General features: G+C 35.1%; 1 long non-coding RNA gene and 1 pseudogene across 1 annotated transcript; one reads left to right on the top strand and one right to left on the bottom strand.

Annotated features, from left to right (window-relative positions):
• Positions 1-676: 676 nt before the first annotated feature.
• On the bottom strand, positions 677-1,435 carry LOC120154960. Its single transcript, XR_005518923.1, has 2 exons — positions 1,150-1,435; positions 677-1,052 (listed from the first exon to the last, which is right to left on the bottom strand). It is a non-coding gene; the product is annotated as an uncharacterized LOC120154960 (long non-coding RNA).
• A 15,963-nt stretch (positions 1,436-17,398) lies between these two features.
• Positions 17,399-19,182, top strand: LOC120154963 (annotated as a pseudogene).
• Positions 19,183-19,405: the final 223 nt, after the last annotated feature.

Genomic DNA, 19,405 nt, shown 5'->3' with positions numbered 1-19,405 from the left:
TTTTATTAAGAGAGAAAATTTACAGGTGTTTACAAAACATTCACTACTCACAAGAAAGCTCTCTAGTATAGGAAGAAAAAAATGTTTTGAGATGATTTTGAAGCTAAATGGGTAAGGATATTTATAGTAAAAACTTATGGACTAATCTTTGAAAATACCCTAAAGTGCAATGATTAAAGTGAATTTACACATTCCTTTTTTCAACAAACATCTACCAAAATTTTACCAAACTTTAAAAAATATTTTTCAAAAAAATATTTACCAAACTTTGAAAAAAAACATTTTCTAAAATTGGTTGTCAAACTTTAAAACTTTTAACAATTGTCAACTGTCCTTGCAAAGGGCAATTCTTGAAGCTTCCATGAGTTCTACAACATCCACCCATTTTTTTCAGTACAGTAGCTGATATCTTTCTTTCGGCACACAAAGGGAGTTGAGAGTAAATGGATACCTCTTATCTTATTTTGAATCGTCATATTCAGGGATGCCCATTTCAACTATATCCCAACGCAGAGCAATCGATAAGCAGAGCAATCGATCTATCCAACAATCTCACAAATTACGCAAACAGAACAAAAAAATTGCAGCTAGAGTGAAGGATACAAACAGGACTAACCGTGGCATTGGTACATCTAAAGCTACATAAACGACCCTGAGCTCCTCTATAGAACCGAAAGAAAGGAAAAACATGTATATTAAGGCTATAACACATGGATTTATGCTCCTCATAGTTCACTTTAAGGAACTGCACATCTGAGTTCATCTCTGCCAATTGGTAAATCTGGCAAATCCACTGGTATCAATACGAATACATGGATATACACAACAATGAAAAACAATATATATAAGCTTTCAAATGCATATTCTTATACTTTGGGATAAAGAGCCTTGCAGCCACCACAGCCAGGGGAGAAGAAATCTACTATAACAAGTTTATCCCCAGCATTCAAAAGAGAGTCTACCAAATCTTGTACAGATGTCACTTCTTTCATATTTGGTTGAACTCCCTTCTCCCACCATTTCTGGGTTTTACCAATAAGGCCAGTTTGCATCTGGAACAGATAAAATATGATAAGATACCCACAGCTTTTTCACCAAAGAAAAAAGAGATCTAAAAATTGGAAGAAAGAAAAAGCTACTTAAACCAACCTGTGCTTTAATGGGGAACTTGACGAAACCTTCTATCAATCACACTTTTCTTCTCTAGAAAAACCACTCCTTGTCCATTAAAATCACTCCCCAAAGCCTGAGATTTCACCTTCAAGGAGTGAAAAGTATTCTTTTTTAAACAAAACCCAGAAATTGTCCTAGAAATTACTTGATTCTTTCACAGGCTATGGTTACTAGCTGTAAACAGATTCGTCTTCCCCAACACTTCAGCCATGCTTAACTTTCTTTCCTTTGTTTCCCACAACAGAAGCCCAAATCCAGATTGAAATCGAACCCTTTGAAATCCAGATGGAAATTTTTAAAAGTTGAAAACGTATTGGATAAGGTTTCATTTGTGTGTGTGTGTGCGTTTTTTGTTGTTTTTTTTTTACATTTTAAACTTTGGTGGTTTTTATGGTGACGTGGACGTACATGTGATGATGAATTTGTGGGTTTTTTGACACGTGGCTTCATAACTTAGATTATGCAGAAGTGAAGGACGGTTTGGGATTTATAAAAGCTAGGTGCTTTGAGACCTCACCTATTACTTCTGTGGCCCACATTGGAAAATTATCAGATGATTTTTTATATTTTATATTTCTATCTTTTTCACATCAAATTTAATAATTTTTGTTGAATTAAATTATCTTAATCGTTAAATAAATTATTATTATTTTTAGAGATTTTAAATTCAAGCATCAATAATTATATGACAGAATATTTATACATTCATTGTTAAATAATTGATAACCTCTTAAATATATACTATTACTTGTAATAGTGATAGAACTAGACAAAAAATTTGGAGGGTCAACTTAGAACTTTAAAAAAAAGTCCAAATTAAAATTTTTTTAAAAGTTGTTAAGGGTTTAATTTATATTTTTTCCTAAAAAAATTGGGTTTAACTAAAAAATTTAAAATTTGAGAGGTTTAATGAGAATTTTTAAATATTATGGAAAGGGATTTAATTAAGAACATTAAAATTTTTTAATTCAATATGAATTTCTAAAATTTTAGAGGGTCAAATTGATTTTTTTAAATTTTAAAAGTCTTAATTATAATTTTTTAGATTTTGGGTGACCATGGCCCCCACTAGTCATTCTTATATTTTCTCACTTGAAATAACCCTATATTAATAAAAAAAAAAAAGAAATTTTGATTACAAATATTATTATTTTATTAAGTTTTAACTATTGAGACATTGAATGTTGTTAGTTTATTGGTGACAACTTAAAAAGTTTATTTTTTATTTTAGTCCCTAAGTTTTAATTAAAATATTAATTTTTTAATAATCTAAAGATAAAATATTAATTTATCGTTTTTAAAATATATTTTCTTCCAAAACCTTGTTTTTTCATTTGCGCCGCACATTTATTTCTCAATCGCTTACGCCCTAACAAAGACAAACTATCCTGAGAGGCTACCACCAAAAGATTTAGAGAATATCCAAACTTGTTATCTTTTACTCGTAAAAACAGCTCTGCCATACTATTTTCATCACAGATATATATAGCACCCTTTTTGCTAGGTGTCGTAACTAATTTCCGGCGGTGCGACGTCTCGACTTATTTTTGTGAAAACATAATTTTGTAAAAGAAATATTTCGGAGTCACCATCGACCTTTTGAGTTACGTAGGTCGAACATTCAAAAATATTATTTTAAAAGAATTTTTAGGAAAATGTCATTTAAAAGATTTACTGATCTACGTGTAACCAGGGATTCATTTTTTAATAATAAAATGGGTTCGGGGGTCGATTACGTGTGGGGAAGGATAAGTACTCCCACAACGCCCAAAATTGGTACCTATTGATTATATATTGTCTCTAATTAGTAGAAATCTAAGAATTCGAATATATATTTAAATCAAGATTCCATTATTCCGAGTTCAACCATACAATTTTATAGAACAAAAAATTCTTAGAAAAAATAGAAAATATTATCATATTTCCAATTGAAGAGAAAATACTCCCTAAAATAATTTAGGACGAATATTTCTCTTTCCAACTAAAATAAAAGGAATATAATATTTTTTTCTAAGAATTTAATATTAAAATAATTTTTATATAATATTATCATATATAATAATACATGCAAAATAAATCTCTAAAAAATAAAAACATACTTTAATGGTACAAATAGACAATATACATATGAATCTATTCATTAGATGGTGACAAAAAATAAATGCATAGTAACCTTAGTATCCTAAACATTAATAAACAAATATCATGGCATGAGACAAGAAAATGACAAAATAGAAGCATCAGAATCATAATAAAACCATAGATATAGGACTAAAATGGAAAAACATAAATATAAGTAGCTAATCTCGAAAGAAAAAAAAACATTCAGCAAAGGACTAAATTAACATAATACAAAACCAAGAACCCAATTCACAAACCGTATAAAATAAAAAGAAATTGTGACCAAACTGCAATAAATAAATAAAACAGTAGCTAAACTAAAATGAACAAAAAAATGGTGATCAAAATAAAATGACAGAAAACAAATGAGCCAAAATTGAAGCAAATAAAAAGATTAATTGGTGACTATTCTATGCGCTTAAATTTAGGGGGCCTAATTAGCAAATAGTCCAATAAGTAATAACACATGTACAAAAACGGTAAATGACATAAATGATCCCTCCCTTGGGATTGGAATGCAAAACGCGAAAAGAACTAAGGGACCTAAAGCGAGATAACCCATTAATTAACCCTATATAACACACTTTAACCTCATTTCATTTTAAACCCTAACCCCTAAAAAAATTAAACACTCTCAACTCTCCCTTTTCCCCCCTCGGGCGAGGACCCTCGCCGGAAGCCAGCACCGTCGCAAACCCATCGCTTCGGCCATCACACGCGGTGGTCGGAGCCCTAAAATCGACTCGAAAATCCTCCCTTTCTCATGTAAATTTTCGATCTACTCATCCTATTTTTTATATTATTTTCTGTTATTTATGGGCACTAGGTTAGATTCGAGAGTAATAAAAATGCATATATATGGTGGTTTTTTTCTTGATAAATATCCGTATTACAATACCTGAAGAAAATCAAAGGAAACTCTACTCATCCTAGTCGAACATGCAAAGATTCGAAATTGATATCCTTTGAAGTCTGTTATTGATTGAATATAAAGTTTACAGTGTATTTTTGGTGGGATTTTTCCGAATCATGTTTACATTATCTTTGTTTGGGTTAAATACCCAGTTACAACCAAATAAAAAACATGTCCCCATTTCCTTGTGTTCTGTTTTTGCAGGTGAGTGGGGTATTGGTAGTCGTGTCGGAGCAACAAGGCGTGAAGGCATGGGCTGTTGGGGAGTCGAACTGCACTTGGGATATAGGGCTACTGAGTGTTGTGCATTGTTGTGCAGGAACAAGGTTGGAAATGGTGAAAGCATGGGTATTTGCAAATAAAAAAAAGGATGTGCAAGTACATGGGATAGTGGTAGGGTTTGTGCTTCACGTGGGGCATTGGTTTGTGCTCATTTTAATTAATTATGGTACTCACAGCTGTCCCTCTTTGCTCATTACTGTGAAACGGGAATAAAGCAAATATAAAAGAGTGTCATCTTTGACTCAATCTTTGCTCTTCAAGTCGATGTTTTTTTTCATCGTAATCTTTCTTTCAAAAGTGTTGATCCCTCAAGTAAGGTGTTGCTGATTCAACTCCATATGCGATGAATCGAGCGAGAACAACAATGTTGATAATACTGATCCAACTCCGTATGTGATGGATGAGCCAAGGTTGAACAAGTTCTTCTCATTACGGACTTCTTCTCCCTCATCGGATGAGTTCTTCTCATTATGAACTCTCTAATGTTGATCCCTCGAGTGAGGTGTTACTGATTCAACTCCATATGTGATGAATCGAGCTAAGGTTGAACAAGTTCTTCTCATTACGAACTTCTTCTCGCTCATTGGATGAGTTCTTCTCATTACAAACTCTCTACTGAAAATATTGATTGGTTCTCTTTGAAGATCTTCCAACCTGTAAAAGATTATCATGTGTCAGTAATAATTGTATTTGAAGTACCAGAAGGTAATGAACTGAAGGTTCTCAAATCTTTGTTGAGATCCATTTTTTCAAAAATAAAGACGTGAATCAATTCTTTGCTCAAATCTTCTTCTTCAATTGTGAAATGAAACCTCTGCTAACTTTGGAATTCTTGTCAAATATTCAATAGCTGGATGAAAATAAATAAGAAAACTGTTTTAAGAGAAGCTCTCTTGAGTGAGATAAAATTTCTTGTTTCGAGGGAAACAGATTCAAAGATTGATGTTTCAAGGGAAACTGTCTCAAGGGAGACAAAATTTGTTTCAAGGGAAACTGTCTCAAGGGAGACAAAGATTGTTTAAAGTAAATATTGTCTCAAGTGAGACAAAATTTGTTCTTAGGAAAAATATCTCATGATCCGTCTACTAGAAATGTTCGTCCCACGAGTGAGGCGTTTGATTCGAAATATAACGCTTTACGTAAAAGGGAACGCTGAAAACACCCTGCCCGAAAGTCTTATGGATGGCTTGAATGACTTATCATCTTGCTCGAAAGACTTATAAATGGCCCGAAGGACTTACACATCATGCTCGAGAGACTTACTGATGGCTTGAAGGACTTACTCATCAAGAAACCCTTGAAAATCAAGCTTAGTTTCTTAGTTGTCAAGAAACCCCTAAAAATTAGACTTAGCTTCCTTTTTTGAAAAACTCTTTGGAAATAATCCTCAATAAACCCCTGAAAATGAGGCTTAGTTTCTAAAAACTGATTTGAAAACATCCTGCCCGAAGGTCTTATGGATGGCCCAAAGGACTTACAAATCAAGAAACCCCCGAAGGCTTAGTTTCTACAATCTCATTTGAAAACATCCTGCACTGAAGGTCTTATAGATGGCCCGAAGGACTTACAAATCAAGAAACCCCTGAAGGCTTAGTTTCTAAAATCTCATTTGAAAACATCCTGCACCGAAGGTCTTATGGATGGCCCGAAGGTCTTACAAATCAAGAAACCCCCGAAGGCTTAGTTTCTAAAATCTCATTTGAAAACATCATGCACCGAAGGTCTTATGGATGGCCCGAAGGACTTATCATCTTGCTCGAAAGACTTATAGATGACCCAAAGGATTTACGCATCATGCTCGAAAGACTTACTGATGGCCCGAATGACTTACTCATCAAGAAACTCTTGAAAATCAAGCTCAGTTTCTTAGTTGTCACCAAGGAACCCCTACATATCTCATTGGTCCCTCAAGTGTGTCATCAAGGAACCCCTACATATCATGATAGTCCCTCAAACTCGTCCTCAAGAAACCCCCTACATATCACGATGGTCTCTCAAGATTTTCTTTAAGGAACCCCTACATATCACGATGGTCCCTCAAAGTTATCCTCAAGAAACCCCTACATATCACGATGGTTTCTCAAGCTTTTCATCAAGAAACCCCTAAAAATCAAGCTTAGTTTCTTAGTTATCACCAAAGAACCCCTACATATCTCGTTGGTCCCTCAAGTGTGTGATCAAGGAACCCCTACATATCACGATGGTCCCTCAAACGTGTCCTCAAGAAACCCCTACATATCACGATGGTCTCTCAAGCTTTTCTTCAAGGAACCCCTACATATCACGATGGTCCCTCAAACTCGTTTCTTATAAAAATTCATTGAAAGTCGTCATCAAGAAACCCCTGAAAATCAGGCTTAGTTTCTTAAAAACTTTTGAAAATATTATGTTGTTTGGGTAACGTGACCCCACATCAAAGTATTGAATCTTCTTGGATTGGACTCCTCAATTCTTGAGGTTCTGCCAATCAAAATATAATTCCCTTCATTTAATGCTTGAATTCTATATTTTTCTTCTTTTCTTTTCTTGGAAAACCTGTAAAAAAAATATGCTTTGATCCATGCAATATGAATGCAACATGTAATGCATAACTTTCTTACGTGCAGAAATATTTATCGGTGATCATCTTTTGACTTCAAAATGGAGATCTCGGTCTTCCTTCACTCTTGTATGGAGTTTGCCCATAACATCAGTACGGTCAAACTAATCCTGTGGAATAATCATGTCCCTCTCATCTTCTATATTTTGTCCTACTTCTTCAACATAATTCTGGAAGAGGAGTTACCTCTCTTGAATTCTTGTTACGATCAAGTAGGTGACTGGGCACTTTACACGTCTTTGACTCGATTTTTCAATCAGAATTATTTCTCTAGAGTCCTTGGCTAACTGCAGCGTGAAGGATTCATCTCTCTCGGTAAGCTCTGCTTGTGTTCATCTTTCGACCCTGGCACTCCAAGCGACGGGGGTTATTCACCATGTCTGCTTGGTTTGAATCTTGTTATCTTAACGACATCTGGTTTAGATAATGCCCCAATACGGGTACTCATAGTTCTCTTTGTGCTAAAATCTCCATCTTGAAGGGTCTTGCTCTTGTATCGCTAACTAATAATGTTAACGAATAGCTTGAGGGCTTATCTTCATGATGCCACCATCAGATGGACACTTAAGAAATGATCATAACTTTTTTATTTTTTTTATGAGTTGGGATATGTGCCCTCTTTAATTAAGGCGATCATCTGCTTCTTGCGATGTCACAATGAAGTGTTAGAAGTTCCGTCCTCTAGTCCTTATGATCTCTCAGACTATCTTCTTTCAAGAAATACTTCATCGTTCTGGCATCGTTTGCTCTTTTCTTCGTTAGAGGCAGAATGAGCCTCATCAGCTTCAAGGACCTTTTTCACTTGAGATTGTCCTGTTTGAAAATGTTTCTCTTTCTTTTATTTTAAAAATGTGAAAAATATTGAATAAAAGAATGTTGTCATTTTCTTCCGGCTCACAATCAAAACAAATTATAAAACAAGAATTCATTGAATAGCAAATAAACCATATTTTATTTTAATCCTTAAAAAATTATATACATTTGAAAAGTGTAAAGATTAATGCTGATAAAAGGCTCAGGTTGACTTGGGAAGATAATGTGTTTCAGGTTAATTTGGGGAGGTAATGTGTTTCAGGTGTCTTCTCGCGTTCTCGATTCTGGTGTTCATTGATCTGATGAAGCAACAATCATGCTTCTCTTCTAGAAATGTTCGCTGGTTCCCAACCCTCGCGAGCGCCTTTGGACTGTGCAATGCTTTATCAAGAGATGTATAAGATTGTCCTTCTATACAGTGGTTGGCAATCTTCGTGTTTGAGCTGCCTTTTCAGGTTTTCAACTTGAATCCTCCTTTGGTTTCAAGACATCATCTAAAATTATACGTCATGAACCCTCCTTTTATTTTTTCCTATCATGCATTAAAAATTTTAGAAAACTAATTTTTGCAAATAAAATTAAACCTGAGGGGAGGAGTGAAATCTAAAGATAATCTCTCTACTTAGAAATCCATGTATGATTAGAAGGGACTTTTCAGGCACGTAATGTAGGCTAGGACTCATGGTTATAAAAGAAAAGGATAAATAGGCCCAAACAAGTGTTTAACGGTTATCGAACCAAGGATCAATTTATTTCTGTCATCTTCAATCTTGCTCTGCCTTATTTGAATCTTCTCGTGTGTCCTTTATTTTATTTTCTTTTGGTGTTCTCTGAACTTCTGGTGAATTAATTCTAGATCTTTGAACTGCTCGTCCTGAAGTGTTGGATCTGTCTATTTTCCTCTTTCTTTTTTCTTTTTTTCTTTTTTTCTTTTTCTCATTTTCTCTCTCCTTTTTTCTTTTTCTTTTTTATTTTTCTCTTTTTTTTCTGTTTTTACTTTTTTTTTCTGTGTTTTTTCTATATCTCTTCTTTTTCTCTTTGTGTTGTTAACTCGATTTGATCTTCGAGCGTTTCGTATTTGGTCCACCTTGTGATATCTTGTTATTTCTTCCTATGACTTGCCTCTGTAGCGAAATTCAGATTAATGATTTTCACTCATGCGAGTAGATGTCCTTCATCTTTTCCCCAAGTGTGGAGGGTGACCCTTGGCTAGGGTTGAATCAGAAGAAACTATTATAGGCTCAAAAGGGGACAACAAGGGATATATATATACATATAAAAGGATAAATAAAACAAAGCCGTTCATCATCTCATACACAGAAGTCTTTGTAAAAGAAGTATCCTCAGGGGGATGAGTATTCAGGATTAATCGTATTTACATGAAAACAATGTAATTAATGCATGATAGAATTATTTCAATGATTTCATTTCCTATTTGCCCCCAGTATGCCTCAATTATCCAAATTCTCTCGCAATAACTTGATCCGCAACACTCCATCTTTTCTTTTTTTGCAGAAAATATCCCCGTCATACCCCCAGGATTTATTGAGATTGGGAAATGAATGTTGGTTCCATGTATAGGAATGAAAATGTGTTACTTTAAAGTCGTTATTCTTAAGAAGGTAATGTTATTGAAAGGTTATTTCTATCTGGAAATGGGTATGGAAGGTCTAATCTTTCCCCTTGTCAAAAATCTATAATTAATGAAGTAGTAAAAGAACCTTTAATTCATTTGATATTCAAAGAACTACAAGATTAAAACTTGATTTATTGTTCATAACCTTAGAAAATGACAAAAGTTCAATTAACAAAATATTTATTGAGTATACAAAGAAAAAAACACGTTCAAATAGGACAATGCTAGTGCAATATGGTTTAATTGTGAATGAAAAAACTTTTTTCTTATCGGCACCAAAATGTCTCATGACACATTAAAGGTTAATACCCTCGGGTTAAACAAATTTTGGACCTTGCTCTTTGGTGTCCCATATATCTTAATGATGTGTCTGTTTGTTGATGCCTTTCAACAGACACCTTTTCTCGGTTGTCAACCAATGTAGCCAAAACTCCAGTCATCTGACCCAATACCTCTTCTTGATAGACTAAGGCTTGACTCCTTATCCTCTGTTGCAGCGTGGTCATTTAACATCGCATTTGATCTCGTAACTTTCCTTGGGACTACTCTATTTATTCTAATCTCTTATCCATCGAGAGTGGAAGAGAAATATAAATGGCTGATCTTGGTATTACTGTTATGTAACCTCTCAGAAATTAATCTGATGATATTTTTTACATTAGAAATGTATGAAAAATAAAATAAATGCAATGCATGCAAAAGAAATGTGTCAATTCAGAGTAACCATCTTAAAACGATTTTCACTGAACACAAATGGTCTTAGTACATCAAATAGCCAAACTACAAATAATAAATAGCTTTGGCTCCTAGCTTTTCTATCTCGTTCAGGAGCCAGGTTATCTTCCAAGCATGATCTGGTGATGAGCCATCAATCTGCTTCAAATCTCTTGCAAAGACAGCTAACTCGACCAACTTATGAGCCACGTTGCTTAAAGTAACCGCCTCATTCATAGTATTTTTTTTCCACTTTACATTTCAACCTTTGAAGTTGTAGGTGATATTGGCCATTTTCTTTCTCAAAAGACTCGGCACAGTCATAAAGTTCTTGTGCAAAGTTCTTACAGTCAACAATCAGCTTTGGTCAATGTTTTATTTTTAGCTTTACTAGTTTTTAGCTTGGTTTCTAAGTCGAATAAACCGGTTGTCCACAAATCAAGTTTCTTTTGCTAAAGCCCCAAATTTCGCCAGGTTTCCCTACATTCACCTTCTGTAATCTGCATATCTCAAGAGTTCTTCTTAGCCCGTCCTTCATGCATTTTGCAATTTATTTTCCATCGTTCAACATCTTTCTTCAATTTAAAAGCCTCTTTTGCCCATTCCTCCGGGGTATTGCCCAAACCCATATTTTGGAAGGCTTGATTGATTCTATAAAAACCATCTTTCATGGCTTCTAATTCTTTGTTCAGAATATCATTTTTGCTTTACAGCTGATGTATTTGAGCTTTGTATTTCAGCAAATGTTCTTTATTTTGGCTATTCTCACTGATGTTTTTTTCCTTGGACTCTATTGGCTTCACTTCAACCAGATGTTTGGTTATTGAACCAGGATGACCTTCCCTCTCGAATTTCAGTATTCCATGCTCTATCAGGCAATAAACTCGACGCTTGAAGGCAACACAAGTGTCGATATAATGTCCTTGAGCTCCTGCGTGATATTCACAGTTGGCATTGACATTGTACCACTCCAGATACGGAGGTTGCATAGGTTTCACATACTGCGGAGTCATTTCTCGTGCTTTTAGCAACTTGTTGTATAAATCTCCGTATGAGATAGGAGCCAGATCAAAGTCAAGATCACTACCTCCTATATTTCGGTCATCAATAAGGTGAGTCTCCTGTTTGAAGTGATTATGTGTTTTTTCTTCCTCCATATTTCCTTGAAATTTTATAATTGTCACTGTTTCTTTTGTATCTCCTGATAACTTGTTAATGCGGACAATGATTGTACAAGACTCCTTAAGTTTACTTGGGTCACTTTGTTCACAAGTAGCCTCTTGTGTTACAGTTTTATTTTTGTCGAGTTCTCTCTCTTTTTGCACAAAAACCTCTTCTCCTTTGGCCAACAAAGTTATTATATCCATCATCTTGGATATTTGTTCCCTCATTTGTTGCATTTCACTTTGCTTTTGTTTGGACGTACGACTCTATACTCTTCTTGTAACTTCTTTCAGAGGCCATTTCCTATTTGTATCGTGGCCTACTTGATCATGAAACAATTTGTCCATTGTGAAAACCTTTTAATTGGTAACTATTCAGAATCAACACCTTTTTGCGTATGTGACTATATGGTGCAAGAAAAAGACATAAAAAGGTTAGGACATATAGAAACAAATTAGGTGTAAAGGTAAATGCAAATACGAAGATGCAAATATATATGATAAAATGTTGATCCCATCGACGGATATCGTAGAACAATTTTCATGAGTGATAAAAGTTTTCACATTACAAGACTGTCTACTTTACAGATATGCATTCACTTCGATGGTTGAATCTAAAGTTGATCACTTCTTTATATTGGATCTTCGTCCTTGAAAATGATGCCCCTCAAGCGCTTTGTAACCTAACTCTGTTAATGCGCGGGCGGTGTTGAAGTCAATGCATCGCTCCTTGAAGGCTAGTTATGAGATGATCGTATATAGGAATCTATGGCTGGATTACTTCCTGGATCAAATGATTATCTTTCTAATCTCAAATGTTGCACTACCTTTGAACAAGTCTCAATCTAGTATTCTGAACTTCTCTTATCCCTCGGCGTATGTCTGTGTATGCGACTGCTTTATCGAAATTTTTTATCTCTTCTTGTGCAAAATTTTCTCATGAATATCCCCTTACTGATCAGCACCCTTGCATTATGTTATGACGATGCAATGTAATGCAAAAATGATGAAATATTACATAGACAAAAGAAAAAAATAGGTTAGTGTACACAAACAAAAGAAGTGAAAAATAGTTAGTACAAGTAAGATAATCAATACATATACAAATGTTATTCAAAGATGAATAAAACATCTACCCAGTCATGATATCTACCCAAACATGCTTTAATTAAATAATATTCCTACTCGGACATGCTTTCTACCCACAATGATTATTCAAGAAATTAATCCTAACCGCATGGTATCTAGTTCACATGTTGTTATTCGAAAAAAACAAATATATTCTACGAACATAAAGCAAAAATGTAAAGGTTCAGAAACACTCCTCCTTTGTGTACACTTATTTTAGGTACCTATTAATAGATAGAGGTTTGGTATGTCTATACCTAGGGTGATTGTTCTACGGTTCACTATGTGCATGGTCTCGTCTCTATGAGAAAAAAAAGTACTCGAATTGTCCTTGTCGGTGCCCCCTTGGGCTGCCAAACCCTCGATCCTCACCCGTTATAGGCTTAAGCGGATCGAGTTCAATTTGAGGGGGCACATTTCCCTATGCATGACATAGAGAATAAATCCTCACAAAGATATAGGATATATGAACCCGGAAAGTTACTTGCTAGGTCCGACACGGAGAATAAATTCTCACGAAGACGTCACTTTCACTCCCACTTAAAGGAAGAGCTCGGGTATAGAGCTTATGTTATGCAATGCAAGTGTCATATGTGAGGATAAATTCTCAAACCTTTGAAAAACAACCACACAAAAACGAACTAAAGTGAATCCAAGACTTTAATATCTGAAAATCAATCAAATGCACACATTAGTACAAAAATATAAAATAATGATTGAAAGGAATCATAAATTAAATAAAACCGAATTCTCAATTTCTAACTATAGAGACAATATATAATCGATTTAAGGCTTGACCCTCTATGTCCCCAGCTGAGTCACCAAAGCTGTTGTAACCGATTTTCGACGGTGCGATATGTCTCGACTTATTTTTGTGAAAACCCAATTTTGTAAAAGAAATGTTTCGGAGTCGCCATCGACCTTTTGAGTTAGGTAGGTCGAACACCCAAAAATGTTCTTTTATAAGAGTTTTTAGGAAAACATCATTTAAAATATTTACTAGTCTACGTGTAACCAGAGATTCATTTTTTAATAATAAAATGGGTTCGGGGGTCGATTACGTGTGGGGAAGGATAAGCACCCCCACAACGCCCAAAATTGGTACCTATCGATTATATATTATCTCTAATTAGTAGAAATCTAAGAATTTGAATACATATTTAAATCACAATTCCATTATTCCGAGTTCAACCATACAATTTTATAGAACAAAAAATTCTTAAGAAAAATAGAAAATATTCTCATATTTCCAATTGAAGAGAAAATACTCCCTAAAATAGTTTAGGACGAATATTTCTATTTCCAACTGAAATAAAAGGAATATAATATTTTTCTAAGAATTTAATATTAAAATAATTTTTATATAATATTATAATATATAATACAGACAAAATAAATCTCTAAAAATAAAAACATACTTTAATGGTACAAATGGACAATATACATATGAATCTATTCATTACATGGTGACAAAAAATAAATGCATAGTAACCTTAGTATCCTAAACATTAATAAACAAATATCATGGCATGAGACAAGAAAATGACAAAATAGAAGCATCAAAATCATAATAAAACCATAGATATAGAACTAAAATGGAAAAACATAAATATCAGTAGCTAATCTCGAAAGAAAAAAAAATATTCAGCAAAGGAGTAAATTAACATAATACAAAACCAAGAACCCAATTCATAAACCGTATAAAATAAAAAGAAATTGTGACCAAACTGCAATAAATAAATAAAACAGTAGCTAAACTAAAATGAAAAAAAAATGGTGATCAAAATAAAATGACAGAAATAAATGAGCCAAAATTGAAACAAATAAAAAGATTAATTAGTGACTATTCTATACAAATGCACTTAAATTTAGGGGGCCTAATTAGCAAATAGTCTAATAAGTAATAACACATGTACAAAAACAGTAAATGACATAAATGATCCCTCTCTTGGGACTAGAATGCAAAACGCAGAAAGAACTAAGGGGACCTAAAGCGAGATAACCCATTAATTAACCTTATATAACACACTTTAACCTCCTTTCATTTCATTTTAAACCCCAACCCCTAAAAAAACTAAACACTCTCAACTCTCCCTTTTCCCCACTCGGGCGAGGACCCTCGCCGGAAACCAACACCGCCGCAACCCCATCGCTCCGACCACCATATGCGGTGGTCGGAGCCCTAAAACCGACTAAAAAATCCTCCATTTCTCAGGTAAATTTTCGATCTACTCATCCTATTTTCTATATTATTTTATGTTATTTATGGGCACCTAGGTTAGATTCGAGAGTAATAAAAATGCATATATATGTTGGTTTTTTTCTGGATAAATATCCGTATTACAATACCTGAAGAAAATCAAAGGAAACTCTACTCATCCTAGTCGAACATGCAAGGATTCGAAATAAATATATCAGAGGGAAAAATCATTCGAATATGAATAAAAATAAAATAAAAAAACAGTAAGTAATTGATATCCTTTGAAGTCTGTTATTGCTTGAATACAAAGTTTACAGTGTATTTTTTGTGGGATTTTTCCTAATCCTGTTTACATTATCTTTGTTTGGGTTAAATACCCTGTTACAACCAAATAAAAAACATGTTCCCACTTCCTTGTGTTATGTTTTTGCAGGTGAGTGGGGCGTTGGTAGTCGTGTCAGAGCAGCAAGGCGTGGAGGCATGGGATGTTGGGGAGCCGAACTGCACATGGGATATAGGGCTACTGGGTGTTGTGCATTGGTGTGCAACAACAAGGTTGGAAATGGTGAAAGCATGGGTATGGGATGAGATTTGCAAATAAAAAAAGGATGTGCAAACACATGGGATAGTGGTGGGGTTTGTGCTTCACGTGGGGCATGAGTTTGTGCGCATTTTAATTAATTATGGTGCTCACACTAGGGTTTACACATTTACATGGTTATAGCAACCCATAGGGCTGTAAATGAGAGGAGATTGATCACGAGCTAATTGAATTCGACTCGGTTAAAATTTGACAAATATTTGAACCGAATGACTCGACTTGAGCTCGACTTGAGTTCTCAACGAGTCGAAACGAGCTACTTGATACTCAACTCGAAAAACTCGTGAGTAACTCAAAAATACAATATATTAAGATTTTATTTTTTAAAAATAAATTATTAATAATATTAGCATTTATGTGATTTTTTTAAAACATAAAAGGTAAGGTTTTCATGCATTTAAGGTTCATGTTCGATTTGAGTTTGAGGCTTCAATCGAGTTAAGTTTAATATTTTTTTTTCATTTTGAGCCTTTACGAGCTTTTATGAGCTTCAATTCATGATTTTGAGTTCGAGTCAAACTTAAAAATTTTAATCTCGTGAATTTTCGAGTCGAGTCGAGCTTAACAATATTTAAACTCGACTCGGCTAGTTTACACCCCTAGCAACCCAGGTATAATATGCCATCATAACAACCTGCCACCTACTAATTATACTAGCATTCACCCTACTCCTTTGTAGTTTAGCATTTTATCAGGACCATTAACAGCATTATCCCTTTGTCGAAATGAGACAGTAAGAGCAAGGGACTTGGTAAACTCAATGGTCTTTTGATGTGGAGCTGGTATATAGTTGACATGAAGACATACAGCTGCAATTTTTTCACTCACAAAGTGAAGATCTAACTCACATATTTTGAGCGAGCGTGGAAGACGACATGGTCAGCACTCATCACAGCAGCATTTGTGTTATCGATCCACACACCCGAAGTGGTCTCCAAAGAAACCCTTACTTCTTTCACCAAGGCTTGCAACCACACTATTTCTGAAACATCGGCAATATATTTCGATAGTAGTGCAACATTAAACATGAAATCGTTCATTGTTCAAAATGTTTGTCCAGCTCCAAATATTTTATAAATCATTTGGTGCAAGCCTCTCATGATAGGTTGTATTTTTGTTTGGACGTAAGCAGTTGAGGTTCGTTTACCCAAAGTTCTCTGTTTCATGTCTGTCAAGTGAGCGGCGATGGAGAAGATGAACAATAATACAATGTGCGGTGTAAGTGGACAAGATAGAGTTTGAGAAGTAAATAAATTAAAAGAATAGTAAATTAAAATTTTCCCTAATTATTTTGGGTTTATAAAAAGATTCATAAGAGTGATATTTTATCTAAAGTTCAAAGATTAAAAAAAATTAAATCCTTCTATTAATGAATCACATCATAATACCGACACTCAAAATTTCAAAATTCAAAACTTAATAAAACGATAATGTAAATTATCAAAATTTAAAAAATTTAAAAAATTTAAAATATTAAATTGAAATATAAATCATAGTTTAAGTATGTTTGTAATTAACTTTTTATATATATATAAATGTAAAAAGAAGTAATAAGTCATTGTTTGATTTACCTACTATTTTATGAGTGTAAGCCCATTTTTAATTTGGCCCATGAAAAATGACTTCGAAGTTTGTTTGTTTGTTTGAACGGCTGCTCTGCTTCCTTTTCTTCATGCTTGACTTTGGAATAAATCATGAAAAAATATATAGGATAAATCATCTTTTAATACCTGAACCTGGTAATTGTTTTCATCTTAATTCCTGTATTTTAATCCATATCAGTCCTAAACTTGACGCCTTTTTCATTTTTAGTCTTTTTGATGATGTCGCATCCTGAGATTGCGTGGCTTTATCAAAAAGATGAAAAATCAGAGTTCAAGGACTAAAGTGAAGAAAAATTTCAAGGACCACGTTAATAGAAGTTAAGTTCAGGGATTAAAAGTTTTTTTATCCCAAAAACTCATTGCTCTTCTCATAGTTGCTCTGTAGGTCCATTTTGATCCCCTCCAAGGTCTTCCATATAACTTTCCCTACCAAACAGCCGCCATTCAAAGAATGTCAACACTGTGAAAATGGCAAAAAGGAAACTACTCGAGAATCTCTGTCGAGGATTCCATTACCCCCAAAATTTTCTTCCCAATATGTTACTTTCTCACCATCCATCCATTTTCAACTCACCATTGAAGTCAAGATTTAATCTTTATGATCCCAACCCTCACAGGCTATCCACAGCAGTATTCAATGCTAATTCTTTTACATTAACCTCCAAGAATCACCAGCCGCTTCTCAAATGCACACCCCAAAGTTCGGCACTTCCTGTTGTTTCACTTGATGACGAGGAACATAGTGTTGAAACACTGAAGAATCAGCTGCCAGAAGGATCCCAACACCAAGACAAGGACAAGAGCTTCTGGGGTGCTGTTAGTTTGATTATTGGTAAGGCTCTAGGGCCTGGAATGTTGGGTTTACCAGCTGCAACAATAAAACCAGGTCCACTTCCAGCAACCATTGCCATTGTTCTGTCTTGGGTTTATGTTATTTCGACCATCCTTCTTGTTGCAGAGCTGAGTTTTGCATTAATGGAGGAAGATGGGGTTGAAGAAGTGAGCTTTACTGGTCTTGCAACAAAAGCATTAGGGGGTAATTTTGGTGCTTTTGTTGCGGTCATTTATGCCTCCCTTAGTTTGCTTTGTTGGTCGCTTGTGTTTCGGGCATCGGTTCACTGATGTGTCAATGGTTTCCCTGGATGAATTTGGTATTAGCTCATGCTTTGTTTCCACTAGCTGTTGGGACTGTCATTGTGTTCTTTCCATTGAAGGCCATTGATGTTTCCAACCAGCTTTTGTGCTTTCTCATGCTGTTCTCAATAACCGCATTGGTGGCCATTGTTTTATCGGTGGACAGAGCAAATGTGTTGGGCTTCTTTGCTCATGGCTCATGGAATCTGTCAACTATTTTGCCTGCAATTCCTGTTACCGTACTCACATTAGGATTCCATGTTATCACTCCGTTCATTTGCAAGATTCCTGGAAATTCGGTGTCAAGGCTCGAAAAGCAATACTGATCGGAGGGGCTGTTCCGTTAGCTAATGGTTCTATCATGGAATTTGATTGTTTTAGGACTGGCTGGAAATACCTCGCCGAAAGACCCTATATCCCTCTTACTATCAGTGAATCCTTCTGCTTTATCAGCTGCTCAAGGCTTTGCACTCTCTGCGTTGGCAACTAGCCTGATAGGATATGCTGTAAGCTTCCCTAAGCAACTTCTTAATACCTTGGAATTGATTCTAGGGAAAGCAAGGTTGGCAAAGCAAATGCCTTATCAGTCTCAGTTGGTCTCTAATGGTTCCGGGAGAGTTGGTTTTGTGGTTTATTTAACTCGGCTTGAAAGCGGGAATTTTGGGAAAGCTTCATTTGGATCAAACAGCATTGCTGCTTCAGAAAATGTACAAAGGTTGAGAAAACCCGACCTCAAATCATTCGAAAGATTTGTAATGCCACTAGTGCTCACTGCTCCAGTTCTCATAGCTTCCTTCTGCCGTCCAACTATTTTGAGAGCCCTTGATTTTGCCGGGGTTACCCAAACTGCTTTCTCTTTGGCATCCTTCCCCCTGCAATGGCATACATACAGCAGTCAAGGAAGAAGCTCAGGTAATGCAATAATAGTTAAATACAGCAATCTACTGCATATACCCGGCAGAATAAAGATTACTGTCCATTGCATTTTCCCCATTTCTTGGTTAACGTCTTCAATTCAACAGGTCGTCGATCCTCCCAGGAGGAGATGCCGCACTTGCGCTACTCTTTTGCTTCGCAGTCGTTTTGGGGATATGGCATTAGATAACCAACAAGTAGTTCAAACAGAAGATCATTGCTGCTAGCAAACATTTTCAGGCTGCATGTTGATACTGAATTCAGACCATGATTCCTGCAAAATGTTTGTGAAATATTGTATCTCGTCTTTTTATCGGTCCCCTCACTGGATGAACCCCACTGAATGCTAAAGTAATAAACTCAGTCTTTTGTTGTTCTTGTGCATATCTATATGATTACATCAGATTTT

The sequence above is a fragment of the Hibiscus syriacus genome, unplaced genomic scaffold, assembly GCF_006381635.1.
Source record: "Hibiscus syriacus cultivar Baekdansim isolate YM2019G1 unplaced genomic scaffold, ASM638163v2 tig00111156_pilon, whole genome shotgun sequence".
NCBI classification, from domain to species: Eukaryota; Viridiplantae; Streptophyta; class Magnoliopsida; order Malvales; family Malvaceae; genus Hibiscus; species Hibiscus syriacus.
The sequence above is the reverse complement of the archived record's forward strand: the minus strand, read 5'-3'. Positions and strand labels throughout refer to the sequence as shown.